Source organism: Scyliorhinus canicula, chromosome 13 (assembly GCF_902713615.1).
Source record: "Scyliorhinus canicula chromosome 13, sScyCan1.1, whole genome shotgun sequence".
NCBI lineage: Eukaryota > Metazoa > Chordata > Chondrichthyes > Carcharhiniformes > Scyliorhinidae > Scyliorhinus > Scyliorhinus canicula.
In genome coordinates, this window is record NC_052158.1 from 161,395,408 (window position 1) to 161,409,764 (window position 14,357).

Here is a 14,357-nt window from a genome sequence, read left to right on the forward strand (position 1 = left end):
GTGGGGGAGGTGAGGGTGAGGGTGGGGGGGGAAGTGAGGGTGTGGGGGTGAGGGTGTGGGGGTGAGGGTGTGGGGGTGAGGGTGTGGGGGAGGTGAGGGTGAGGGGGAGGTGAGGGTGTAGGGGAGGTGAGGGTGTGGGGGAGGTGAGGGTGTGGGGGAGGTGAGGGTGAGGGTGGGGGGGTGAGGGTGTGGGGGTGAGGGTGTGGGGGTGAGGGTGTGGGGGTGAGGGTGTGGGGAGGTGAGGGTGTGGGGGAGGTGAGGGTGGTGGGGGAGGTGAGGATGAGGGTGGTGGGGGAGGTGAGGGTGGTGGGGGAGGTGAGGGTGGTGGAGGAGGTGAGGGTGGAGGGGGAGGTGAGGGTGTGGGGGAGGTGAGGGTGGGGGGGAGGTGAGGGTGGTGGGGGAGGTGAGGGTGGTGCGGGAGGTGAGGGTGGTGGGGGAGGTGAGGGTGAGGGTGGGGGGGGAAGTGAGGGTGTGGGGGGTGAGGGTGTGGGGGTGAGGGTGTGGGGGAGGTGAGGGTGTGGGGGAGGTGAGGGTTTGGAGGTGAGGGTGTGGGGGTGAGGGTGGTGGGGGAGGTGAGGGTGTGGGGGAGGTGAGGGTGTTGGGGAGGTGAGGGTGAGGGGGAGGTGAGGGTGTGGGGGAGGTGAGGGTGTGGGGAGGTGAGGGTGTGGGAGGTGGGTGTGGGGGAGGTGAGGGTGGTGCGGGAGGTGAGGGTGGTGCGGGAGGTGAGGGTGGTGGGGGAGGTGAGGGTGGTGGGGGAGGTGAGGGTGGTGGGGGAGGTGAGGGTGAGGGTGGGGGGGGGAAGTGAGGGTGTGGGGGTGAGGGTGTGGGGGTGAGGGTGTGGGGGAGGTGAGGGTGGTGGAGGAGGTGAGGGTGGTGGGGGAGGTGAGGGGGCGGGTGTGGGGGTGAGGGTGGTGGGCGAGGTGAGGGTGTGGGGGAGGTGAGGGTGAGTGTGGTGGGGGAGGTGAGGGTGGGGTGGGGGGGGAGGTGAGGGTGGTGGGGAGGTGAGGGTGGTGGGGGAGGTGAGGGTGTGGGGGAGGTGAGGGTGTAGGGGAGGTGAGGGTGTGGGGGAGGTGAGGGTGTGGGGGAGGTGAGGGTGGTGGGGGAGGTGAGGGTGAGGGGGAGGTGAGGGTGTAGGGGAGGTGAGGGTTTGGAGGTGAGGGTGGTGGGGGAGGTGAGGGTGTGGGGGAGGTGAGGGTGTGGGGGAGGTGAGGGTGTGGGGGTGAGGGTGTGGGGGAGGTGAGGTTGTGGGGGTGAGGGTGTGGGGGAGGTGAGGGTTTGGAGGTGAGGGTGTGGGGGAGGTGAGGGTGTGGGGGAGGTGAGGGTTTGGAGGTGAGGGTGTGGGGGTGAGGGTGGTGGGGGAGGTGAGGGTGTGGGGGAGGTGAGGGTTTGGAGGTGAGGGTGTGGGGGTGAGGGTGGTGGGGGAGGTGAGGGTGTGGGCGAGGTGAGGGTTTGGAGTTGAGGGTCTGGGGGTGAGGGTGGTGGGGGAGGTGAGGGTGTGGGGGAGGTGAGGGTGTGGGGGTGAGGGTGTGGGGGAGGTGAGGGTGTGGGGGTGAGGGTGTGGGGGAGGTGAGGGTGTGGGGGTGAGGGTGTGGGGGTGAGGGTGTGGGGGTGAGGGTGTGGGGGTGAGGGTGTGGGGGTGAGGGTGTGGGGGTGAGAGGTCGCAGTTATTGTGGTGTCAGTGCTTTCTGGCTCTGCTGATGGTTTAGGGTTTGAAAGACAGAATTTAATCATTGGGTAGAACATAGAACGATACAGCGCAGTACAGGCCCTTCGGCCCTCGATGTTGCACCGACATGGAAAAAAACTAAAGGCCATCTAACCTACACTATGCCCTTATCATCCATATGCTTATCCAATAAACTTTTAAATGCCCTCAATGTTGGCGAGTTCACTACTGTTGCAGGTAGGGCATTCCACGGCCTCACCACTCTTTGCGTAAAAAACCCACCTCTGACCTCTGTCCTATATCTATTACCCCTCAATTTAAGGCTATGTCCGCTCAGGCTAGCCACCCCCATCCGCATAGAACAAAATGTCTCCCACAGGACTGGTGTTTTATATTTGTCCTCTCTGATAGAAAATGAAAAGCATTAATTGCTCCAATTGTGTATTGTACAGTATTAGTTTGTTCCTGCTGTTTGCAATTTATTATTTTAATAGCTTGAAAGTTGAACACAGCCTCTCGTGCCTGGCAAGTCCCCATGTCCTGCCCCCCCTCATCCTCCTCGTCTGGAGAGGTCTGCCCTGCCTCCTCCTCATCCTCCTCCAGCACATCACCCCTCTGCTGCGCTATATTGTGGAGGATGCAGCAGCCCACCACGATGCGGCCGCCCCTCCTTGCCTCATATTGGAGGCCCCTCCAGAGCGGCCCAGGCATCTGAGGCGCATGTTCTGGACCCCGAAGCACCTCTCCACAACATCCCTGGTCACACAATGGGCAGCATTGTAATGGTTCCCCGTGTCGGTCTGTGACCTCCATACAGTCACCAGCCACAACTGTAACGGTTAACCCCTGTCACCCAGTGGGGGGGGGGGGGGGGGGGGGGGGGGTGGGGATCAGAGATTGCCCCAGCATGAATGAGTCGTGCACACTGCCCGGGTATCAGCGGACCCTCATCTGCTGGTCGCAGACCACCTGAACGTTTATGGAATTGTGCCCATGACGGTTGGCGAACACCGGCCTGTTATTGACCGGTGGCCACAGGAAGACGTTAACCCCATCGATTACCCCCTGGACCAGGGGCATCCTGGAGACATCAGCGAAGCCCACTGCCCAGGCGCGGTCCACATGGAACTGTGTGTACCGGTCCACGATGTCATACAGGGCGTCCGTGACTGCACGGATGCACGGGTGCACCGATCTCTGTGAGATGCCGGACAGGTCCCCACTCGGAGACTGGAATGGCCCCATTGCATAGACATTAAAGCCGACCGTCACCTTGACAGCCACCGGTCGTGGGTGTCTCCTCCCCAATTCCCCTGGGGTGCCAGGTGTGCCATCAGGTGGCAGATGTGTCCGACAGTCTCCCTGCTCATCCGGAGTCTCCTCCTGCATGCCCGGTCCGGGGATATGTGGCTCCGGTGCACACGGGGCCTCATCCGGAACCTCCTTGGCACCACCTCCTCCTCCAGCATGAGCGGCTGCCACCTGCCCCTCTGTGGCAGCCTCCGCCTCTGTGGCAGCCTCCGCCTCTGTCACAGCCTCCGCCTCCCTCGCAGCCTCCGCCTCTGTCACAGCCTCCGCCTCCCTCACAGCCTCCGCCTCCCTCACAGCCTCCGCCTCCCTCACAGCCTCCGCCTCTGTGGCAGCCTCCGCCTCCCTCGCAGCCTCCGCCTCTGTCACAGCCTCCGCCTCCCTCGCAGCCTCCGCCTCTGTCACAGCCTCCGCCTCCTCCCTGAGTTGCCCACGCTCCCACAGGGCTGCGGCTCTCTGCCACGGTGGCCAACATCACTGGTTGGTGACCACCAGGTACCATGGGCTACATGGTTGCCCCTGTTGGCACCGCGGGCCCCAGCCAAGCATGCCCCCCCCACCCCCACTCCTGATGCCCATCCCTGCTGCCAGGGCCACCATTTCATGGCACAACCCTCCCTGGGAGGTGCCATCAGTGTGGCTCTAGATGTTGCCCCTGGTGTGTGTGGTTTGAGTGGGGTGGCCGGAGAGGGGGGCGAGCATCCAACCATATGGCCATTTTATTTGCGTCCACCCAGGGGCCGGGGTGAGAGCCCAACAAGATGGTCGCAATAATGGCGATTGGTGCGTGGGCACCGCCATATCATGGCGGGACCCCCCCCCCCCCCAGAAAGCACGGCTGGTGACTGTTCCAGGAGCCCGCAGACCCCCCACGCCAACTCCTATCTCCTCTCGCAGCCGCCTCAGCCAACATGTCGGTATCACGATTTTTGATTGGTGGTTAGAACCAAGCTGTCGGGAAATTGTCCCATCCAGGCCGCAGAATCGCTGAGGCCCCGGAGAATCCTTTGTCGGGTTGGGTAATGCGATTCTCCGGGCCGCGCAGGTGGGGGGGGGGGAATGGGGGGATGGGGGGGGGCGCACGGCTGGGGGGGGGGGATGGGGGGGGCGCACGGCTGGGGGGGGGAGGGGGGGGCGCACGGCTGGGGGGGTGGGGGGTGGGGGGGGGGTGTGTTCGTTGCGTTGGGTAGTCCAGATAATCCAAAATCAGTGCAAAACTGGCGTCAAACCTAATTTCACCATTGAGCTGATTCTCCGGCCAATCGAGTTCCACGATTTCGGCGCAATGGCACGGAGAATCCAGCCCATTGTGTTGATCTTAGAGAGTTGATGTAGTTAATGGGAGGAACCAAGGCTGAAGCAGGCAGATGGAGGTTTTCAGAGTTAGTTTTTTGGCTCCGGAAGCTGAGCTGGAATTCTGAATTGTTCTGACAGGGGGTCAGGTACTCTTTCTTTAAGAAGTCTCAAAGGTCTCTCTTTCTGAAGGTCATAGAAGGCAGAGAGCAGCAATGTTCTGATTGGAGGGCTGTGACTTGTGGTGTTCCGCAGGGATCAGTGCTGGGACCTTTGCTGTTCGTAGTATATATAAATGATTTGGAGGAAAATGTAACTGGTCTGATTAGTAAGTTTGCGGACGACACAAAGGTTGGTGGAATTGCGGATAGCGATGAGGACTGTCAGAGGATACAGCAGGATTTAGATCGTTTGGGGACTTGGGCGGAGAGATGGCAGATGGAGTTTAATCCGGACAAATGTGAGGTAATGCATTTTGGAAGGTCTAATGCAGGCAGGGAATATACAGTGAATGGTAGAACTCTCAAGAGTATTGACAGTCAGAGAGATCTAGGTGTACAGGTCCACAGGTCACTGAAAGGGGCAACACAGGTGGAGAAGGTAGACAAGAAGGCATCGGGCATGCTTGCCTTCATTGGCCGGGGCATTGAATATAAGAATTGGCAAGTCATGTTGCAGCTATCGTACCTTAGTTAGGCCACACTTGGAGTATAGTGTTCAATTCTGGTCGCCACACTACCGGAAGGATGTGGAGGCTTTAGAGAGGGTGCAGAAGAGATTTACCAGGATGTTGCCGGGTATGGAGGGCATTAGCTATGAGGAGAGGTTGAATAAACTCGGTTTGTTCTCACTGGAATGACGGAGGTTGAGGGGCGACCTGATAGAGGTCTACAAAATTATGAGGGGCAAAGACAGAGTGGATAGTCAGAGGCTTTTTCCCAGGGTAGAGGGGTCAATTACTAGGGGGCATAGGTTTAAGGTGCGAGGGGCGAGGTTTAGAGGAGATGGTTGAGGCAAGTTTTTTTTACACAAAGGATAGTGGGTGCCTGGAACTGGTGGAAGCAGGGACGATAGTGAAGTTTAACGGGCATCTTGGCAAATACATGAATAGGATGGGAATAGAGGGATACGGACCCAGGAAGTGCAGAAGATTTTAGTTTAGATGATTTTAGGGTAGCATGGTCGGTACGGGATTGGAGGGCCGAAGGGCCTGTTCCTGTGCTGTACTTTTCTTTGTTTTTTGTTTGAAGATGGAGCGTTCAAGACATCTCTTTAGAGCAAGAAATTCTGAAACTGTATTTAAAAGTTGATTGTGACTAAGATAGCAATTAAGGGTTATTGTGTAACTGTATTGATCAGCATCTTTTATGAGTAATTGTTTACGATTTTATGGTGTGATGCTAAAGATATTTTAATACTGCGTGGTAATAAAGTTTGTTTTAATAAACCAAATCCCTATTTTTTGTGAAATCACTCCTGGAGCGAGGTATACTTTCCTCACAATCTGACAAAATTAAAATTAAATATTGGAGTTTCTGCCCAGTAACCTAGCAACTGCTGGGGTTAGGTCCAGGATTGTAATACTGTGCTAAAACAAGGTGGCTCAGTAAGGATATGTGGAGATTTTTGTACAATTATAAACCCATCATTGTGCTTGGATCACAATCCACTGTTGTTGATTGAAAACTTGTTTGCTGGATTTTCTAGAGGTCAAAAAGTCAGTAAAATAAATCGATCACAGGTGTATTTGCAAACAAATGGGAGAGTGGGCAAGGGTAGCGTGCTCATTCGAAGGATGGGTGCAGACTCAATGGGCCGAATGGCCTCCTTGTGCACTGTAGGGATTCTATGATTCTCTGAATGTGTCGGCAAAATCACAGCCATTACTCACCTCATGACAGGTGTAAGAGGGAGGCAACTGAATAGGGTTTACTTACAACAGTTTATTTGGACAAAGAATATTTAGACTCTATTGAAGGGGTCTGAGGAACACGTTTTGAACTTATATAGTGAAGTGGGCAGCACGGTAGGTGGGCAGCAGGGTAGCATGGTGGTTAGCATAAATGCTTCACAGCTCCAGGGTCCCAGGTTCGATTCCCGGCTGGGTCACTGTCTGTGCGGAGTCTGCACGTCCTCCCCGTGTGTGCGTGGGTTTCCTCCGGGTGCTCCGGTTTCCTCCCATAGTCCAAAGATGTGCGGGTTAGGTGGATTGGCCATGCTAAATTGCCCGTAGTGTCAGGTTAATGGGGGGATTGTTGGGTTACGGGTATACGGGTTACGTGGGTTTAAGTAGGGTGATCATTGCTCGGCACAACATCGAGGGCCGAAGGGCCTGTTCTGTGCTGTACTGTTCTATTCTATTCTAATGTATAAACATTACTGGATTACTCAGTTGGGTAGAGTCAGTGCTGGAGATCATTTTCCAAGGTTTGTGTGCTCTCCAAAGCATTGTGTAATAAACAATAATTCCTGTGCTGAATCTCCTCTCATTATTTTGCATACTAGAAAAACACGACAACAATTGGCATCACAAACGAATATTGGATCATCAGAACGGCTGTGCAGAAAGAGGGAGTCTATTTTATTTACCGCCCTGGGTTAAGGCAGTAAAGCTTGTCTGAAACGATCTCGCTGAATATCAAAGAAACTGGGAGAAGAGAACGCAGGAGAGAGAGAGGTGGCAGGGCAGTGGGTAGAGCTGAACAGGTGGGCACGCGGAGCTGAAGCCGGATGAGAGAGGCCAATCCACAACCCAGTGTAAGGGTGGCTAGTGTAGTGGAAGCTGCACAATGGGTTAACTCACAGACGAGCATCTGGTTGAAGCCACAAAGTATTTGGCATCTTCATAAGCTAAGAAACGCGCTTGAGTTTAAACCTAACCACGGGAACAGACGGAATGTCTGAGGAGGAAGGGATTACTATGCAGTTTGCGGTGTCGATGGCAGCCAAGATGTGGAGATGCCGGCGTTGGACTGGGGTGAGCACAGTAAGAAGTCTTACAACACCAGGTTAAAGTCCAACAGGTTTGTTTCAAACACTAGCTTTCGGAGCACTGCTCCTTCCTCAGGTGAATTAAGAGGTGTATGTTCACCTGAAGAAGGAGCAGTGCTCCGAAAACTAGTGATTGAAACAAACCTGTTGGACTTTAACCTGGTGTTGTAAGACTTCTTACTGCACGCAGTTTGATTGGGCAGACGAGAGCTCCACCATGTGGTTCATAGTGGAATAACGACCAAAATGAGTTCAGAAAATGCAGAAGATTGGGAGAAAAGCAGAAGAGACCCCAAGAGGCAGGAAATGATGGGTCATTCAGAAGAAGGACAAATAGCAGAAGGTGATACTGGTTTACATCAGTTTATATTTACAAATGGTTAGACAAATGAGTGACAAAATCCAGAGCATTGGTGGCTGCAGTTTTCAGAGACACAGATGGGCAGATAGGGGCAGGGTCACACTGGTACAATAAACAAAACACCACCCATCCCTTTTGCTGGGAAGTCCATTTCCCTTGACCATAACCACCAGAGGTGTAGAGGGGGAACATGAGTTTATTCAAGAAGGAAATTAGGAGGGCAAATAGGGGGCATAAGGTAGCTTTGGCTGAGAGGATTAAGGAGAATCCAAAGGGATTCTTTAAGTGTATCAAAGGAAAAAGACTAACTAGAGAGAGAATAGGACCCCTCAAGAACCAAGGTTAACACATATGTGTGGAACCACAGGGTATGGGTGAGGTTCTAAATAAATATTTCTCCTCTGTGTTTATCGTGGAGAAAGACATGAAGACTTGGGAACCTGGGAAGGATAGTGGCGATATATTGGGGACAGTTCGTATTACAGTAGAGGTGGTGATGGACGTATTAAAATGTATGAAGGTGGCTAAATCTCCTGGCCCTGACCAGGTATATCCATGAACACTGCGTGAGGCGAGAGGAGAAATTGTGGGAGCCCTGGCTGAGATATTTGCATCACCATTAGCCACGGATGAGGTACCAGAAGACTGGAGGGTAGCAAAGAAAACCTGGAAATTATAGACCGGTAAGCTCTTTAAGAAGTTGGGAAGTTATGTTGCAGTTATACAGGACGTTGGTGAGACCGCACCTGGAGTATTGAGTTCAGTTTTGTTCGCGTTGCTAAAGGAAAGATGTTATTAAACTAAGAACAAAGAACAATACAGCACAGGAACAGGCCCTTCGGCCCGCCAAGCCTGTACCGGTCATGATACCCCCTTGACCAAAACCCTCAGCACTTCCTTGTGCCATATCCCTCTATACCCATCCTATCCATGTATTTGTCAAGATGTCTTTTGAACGGCGTTAATGTATCTGCTTCCACAACCTCCACTGGCAACGCGTTCCAGGCACTCACCACCCTCTGTGTAAAAAACCTGCCTCGCACATCTCCTCTAAACTTTGCCCCATGGACCTTAAACCTATGCCCCCTGGTGACTGACCCCTCCACCTTGGCACTGAGTGCCTGCCCATCCACTCTGTTTATGCCCCTCATAATCTTGTAGACCTCTATCAGGTCGCCCCTCAACCTCCATCTGTCTATTGAAAACAGTCCGAGTCTATTCAGCCTCTCCGCATAGCTAACACCCTCCAGACCAGGCAACATCCTGGTAAACCTCCTCTGCACCCTCTCCAAAGCCTCCACAAACAAAAAAGAGTGGCTAAGGTAAATATTGATCCATTAGAGGATGAGAAGGGAGACTTAATAATGGGAGATGAGGAAATGGCTGAGGAACTGAACAGGTTTTTTGGGTCAGTCTTCACAGTGGAAGACACAAATAACATGCCAGTGACTGATAGAAATGAGGCTATGACAGGTGAGGACCTTGAGAGGATTGTTATCACTAAGGAGGTAGTGATGGGCAAGCTAATGGGGCTAAAGGTAGACAAGTCTCCTGGCCCTGATGGAATGCATCCTAGAGTGCTAAAAGAGATGGCTAGGGAATTGCAAATGCACTAGAGATAATTTATCAAAATTCACCAGACTCTGGGGTGATCCCGGCGGATTGGAAATTAGCAAACATAAGAACATAAAAACTAGGAGCAGGAGTAGGCCATCTGGCCCCTCGAGCCTGCTCTGCCATTCAATGAGATCATGGCTGATCTTTTGTGGACTCAGCTCCACTTTCCGGCCCGAACACCATAACCTTTAATCCCTTTATTCTTCAAAAAACTACCTATCTTTACCTTAAAAACATGTAATGAAGGAGCCTCAACTGCTTCACTGGGCAAAAAATTCCATAGGTTCACAACCCATTGGGTGAAGAAGTTCCTCCTAAACTCAGTCCTAAATCTACTTCCCTTATTTTGAGGCTATGTCCCCTGATTCTGCTTCACCCGCCAGTGGAAACAACCTGCCCGCATCTATCATATCTAATCCCTTCATAATTTTAAATGTTTTTATAAGATCCCCCTCATCCTTCTAAATTCCAACGAGTACAGTCCCAGTCTACTCAACGTCTCCTCATAATCCAACACCTTCAGCTCTGGGATTAACCTAGTGAATCTCCTCTGCACACCCTCCAGTGCCAGTATGTCCTTTCTCAAGTAAGGAGACCAAAACTGAACACAATACTCCAGGTGTGGCCTCACTAACACCTTATACAATTGCAACATAACCTCCCTAGTCTTAAACTCCATCCCTCTAGCAATGAAGGACAAAATTCCATTTACCTTCTTAATCACCTGTTGCACCTGTAAACCAACTTTCTGTGACTCATGCACTAGCACACCCAGGTCTCTCTGCACAGTGGCGTGCTTTAATATTTTATCTTTTAAATAATAATCCCGTTTGCTGTTATTCCTACCAAAATGGATAACCTCACATTTGTCAACATTGTATTCCATCTGCCAGACACAAGCCCATTCACTTAACCTATTCAAATCCCTATGCAGACTTCCAGTATCCTCTGCACTTTTCACTTTACCACCAATCTTAGTGTCATCTGCAAACTTGGACACATTGCCCTTTGTCCTCAACTCCAAATCATCTATGTAAATTGTGAACAATTGTGGGCCCAACACGGATCCCTGAGGGACACCACTAGCTACTGATTGCCAACCAGAGAAACACCCATTAATCCCCACTCTTTGCTTTCTATTAATTAACCTATCCTCTATCCATGCTACTACTTTACCCTTAATGCCATGCATCTTTATCTCATGCAGCAACCTTTTGTGTGGCACCTTGTCAAAGGCTTTCTGGAAATCCAGATATACCACATCCATTGGCTCCCCATTATCTACTGCACTGGTAATGTCCTCAAAAAATTCCACTAAATTAGTTAGGCACGACCTGCCCTTTATGAACCCATGCTGCATCTGCCCAATGGGACAATTTCTATCCAGATGCCTCGCTATTTCTTCCTTGATGATGGATTCCAGCATCTTCCCTACCGAAGTTAAGCTCATTGGCCTATAATTTCCTGCTCTCTGCCTACCTCCCTTTTTAAACAGTGGTGTCACGTTTGCTAATTTCCAATCCACCGGGACCACCCCAGAGTCTAGTGAAGTTTGGTAAATTATCACTAGTGCATCTGCAATTTCCCTAGCCATCTCTTTTAGCACTCTGGGATGCATTCCATCAGGGCCAGGAGACTTGTCTACCTTTAGCCCCATTAACTTGCCCATCACTACCTCCTTAGTGATAACAATCCTCTTAAGGTCCTCACCTGTCATAGCCTCATTTCTATCAGTCACTGGCATGTTATTTGTGTCTTCCACTGTGAAGACCGACCCAAAAAACCTGTTCAGTTCCTCAGACATTTCCTCATCTCCCATTATTAAAACTCCCTACTCATCCTCTAAAGGACCAATATTTACCTTAGCCACTCTTTTTTGTTTTATATATTTGTAAAACCTTTTACTGTCTGTTTTTATATTCTGAGCAAGTTTACTCTCATACTCTATCTTACTCTTCCTTATAGCTTTTTTAGTAGCTTTCTGTTGCCCCCTAAAGTTTTCCCAGTCCTCTAGTCTCCCACCAATCTTTGTCACTTTGTATGCTTTTTCCTTCAATTTGATGCTCTCTCTTATTACCTTAGATATCCACGGTTGATTTTCCCTCTTTCTACTGTCCTTCTTTTTTGTTGGTATAAACCTTTGCTGAGCATGGTGAAAAATCGCTTGGAAGGTTCTCCACTGTTCCTCAACTGTTCCACCATAAAGTCTTTGCTCCCAGTCTACATTAGCTAGTTCTTCTCTCATCCCATTGTAATCTCCTTTGTTTAAACACAAAACACTAGTATTTGATTTTACTTTCTCACCCTCCATCTATATTTTAAATTCCACCATGTTGTGATCGCTCCTTCCGAGAGGATCCCTAACTATGAGATCATGAATCAATCCTGTCTCATTACACAGGACAAGATCTAGGACCGTTTGTTCCCTCATAGGTTCCATTACATACTGTTCTAGGAAACTATCGCGGATACATTCTATAAACCCCTCCTCAAGGTTGCCTTGACCGACCTGGTTAAACCAATCGACATGTAGATTAAAATCCCCCATGATAACTGCTGTACCATTTCTACATGCATCAGTTATTTCTTTGTTTATTGCCTGCCCCACCATAACGTTACTATTTGGTGGCCGATAGACTACTCCTATCAGTGAGTTTTTCGCCTTACTATTCCTGATTTCCACCCAAATGGATTCAACCTTATCCTCCATAGCACCGATATCATCACTAACTATTGCCCGGATGTCATCCTTAAATAACAGAGCAACACCACCTCCCTTACCATCCACTCTGTCCTTCCGAATAGTTTGATACCCTTGGATATTTAACTCCCAGTCGTGACCATCCTTTAACCATGTTTCAGTAATGGCCACTAAATCATAGTCATTCACGATGATTTGTGCCATCAACTCATTTATTTTATTCCGAATACTACGAGCATTCAGGTAAAGTACACTTATGTTGGTTTTTTTACCTTTGTTTTGAATCTTAACATCTCCAGTTTTATTCCTTTTAGTATTACTGGGCCTATTTACTGAGCTCCCCTCAGTCACTGTACCTTGTACTGTCGCCCTTTTTGATTTTTGACTATGTCTTCTCTGCCTTGCACTTTTCCCCTTACTTCTATTTGCTTCTGTCCGTGTTTTACTACCTTCCAACTTCCTGCATCGGTTCTCATCCCCCTACCACATTAGTTCAAACCCTCCCCAACAGCTCTAGCAAACACATCGGTTCCAGTCCTGCCCAGGTGCAGACCGTCCGGTTTGTACTGGTCCCACCTCCCCCAGAACCGGTCCCAATGCCCCAGGAATTTGAATCCCTCCCTCTTGCACCATCTCTCGAGCCACGCATTCATCCTATCTATCCTGACATTCCTACTCTGACTAGCTCGTGGCACTGGTAGCAATCCTGAGATTACTACCTTTGAGGACCTACTTTTTAGTTTAACTCCTAACTCCCTGAATTCAGCTTGTAGGACCTCATCCCATTTTTTACGTATACCGTTGGTGCCTATGTGCACCACGACAGCTGGCTGTTCACCCTCCCCCCCAGAATGTCCTGCAGCCGCTCCGAGACATCCTTGACCCTTGCACCAGGGAGGCAACATACCATCCTGGAGTCTCGATTGCGTCCACAGAACCGCCTATCTATTCCCCTTACGATAAAGTCCCCTATCACTATAGCCCTGTCATTTTCCTTCCTGCCCTGCTGTGCAGCAGAGCCAGCCATGGTGCCATGAACCTGGCTGCTGCTGCCTTCCCCTGGTGAGCCATCTCCCTCAACAGTATCCAAAGCGGTATATCTGTTTTTCAGGGAGATGACTGCAGGGGACACCTGCACTGCCTTCCTACTCTTGCTCGGTCTTTTGGTCACCCATTTTCTATCTCCCTCAGTAACCTTCACCTGCGGTGTGACCAACTCGCTAAACGTGCTATCCACGACCTCCTCAGCATCGCGGATGCTCCAAAGTGAGTCCATCCGCAGCTCCAGAGCCGTCAAGCGGTCTAACAGGCGCTGTAACTGGACACACTTCTTGCACGTGAAAGAGCCAGGGACAGTGGACGTGTCCCTGAGCTCCTACATCGCACACAAGGAGCATGACACAGGTCTGGGATCTCCTGCCACGTCTTATACCTTAGGTTAACTTATACAACTACAATTTCAAAAAAACGAAAGAAAAATAAATAAATTAGACAATGAAAAGAAAAACTACTTACCAGTTACTTACCAGCACCTCCTCCCCACCCAGTTTCGAATTCCCAAACTCACTCTTGGTTGTGCCTCACTCTGGCTGTGCCTCACTCTGGCTGTGCCTCACTCTGGCTGTGCCTCACTCTGGCTGTGCCTCACTCTGGCTGTGCCTCACTCTGGCTGTGCCTCACTCTGGCTGTGTCTTCTCTGGCTCACTGGGAGAACTCACCCAGGGTCTCAGATGCTCTCTGGTTCTCTCCCTTTCCCGATTACCTCACTGCACCAAATTACCAAGTTGCAATTCCCATTCTGGATGTGCCTCACTCCGGCTGTGTCTTCTCAACTTGCGCAAGCTTACCTTATAGAGGTGGATAAGATCATGAGAGGCATGGATCGGGTGAATGCACTCAGTCTTTTGCCCAGAGTTGGGCAATGGGGAACTAGAGGGCATGGGTTTCAGTTAAGAAGGGAAAGAATTAATGGGAACCTGAAGACCCACTTTTTTTTACACAGAGGGTGGTGGGTATGTGGAATGAGCTGCCAGACGGAGTGGTTGAGGCAGGGACATTGACAACATTTAAAAGGCATACGAACTGATCCATGGATAGGGAAAGTTTAGAGGGAGATGGACCAAATGCAGGCGGTTAGCTTAGATGGGCTTTTTGGTTGGCATGGAGCAGTTTGGGCCGAAGGGTCTGTCTCCGTGCCGTAGATTCCGTGATCTATGAAAGGAACTCCTCCCAGTGGAGATGGAGAATCGCGGAGGCCCAGGAGAATACTGGGTCAAGCCTGCTAATGATATTCCAATGGGATTTACTGTCTGAGCTGATTGGAACACATTGATGCCGCTGTCGAGACACCGGAGAATTGTGATTCGACATGAAACCAGTGCCTGCCACGGTTTCAGCGTTAGAACCGATTCTCTGCCCGT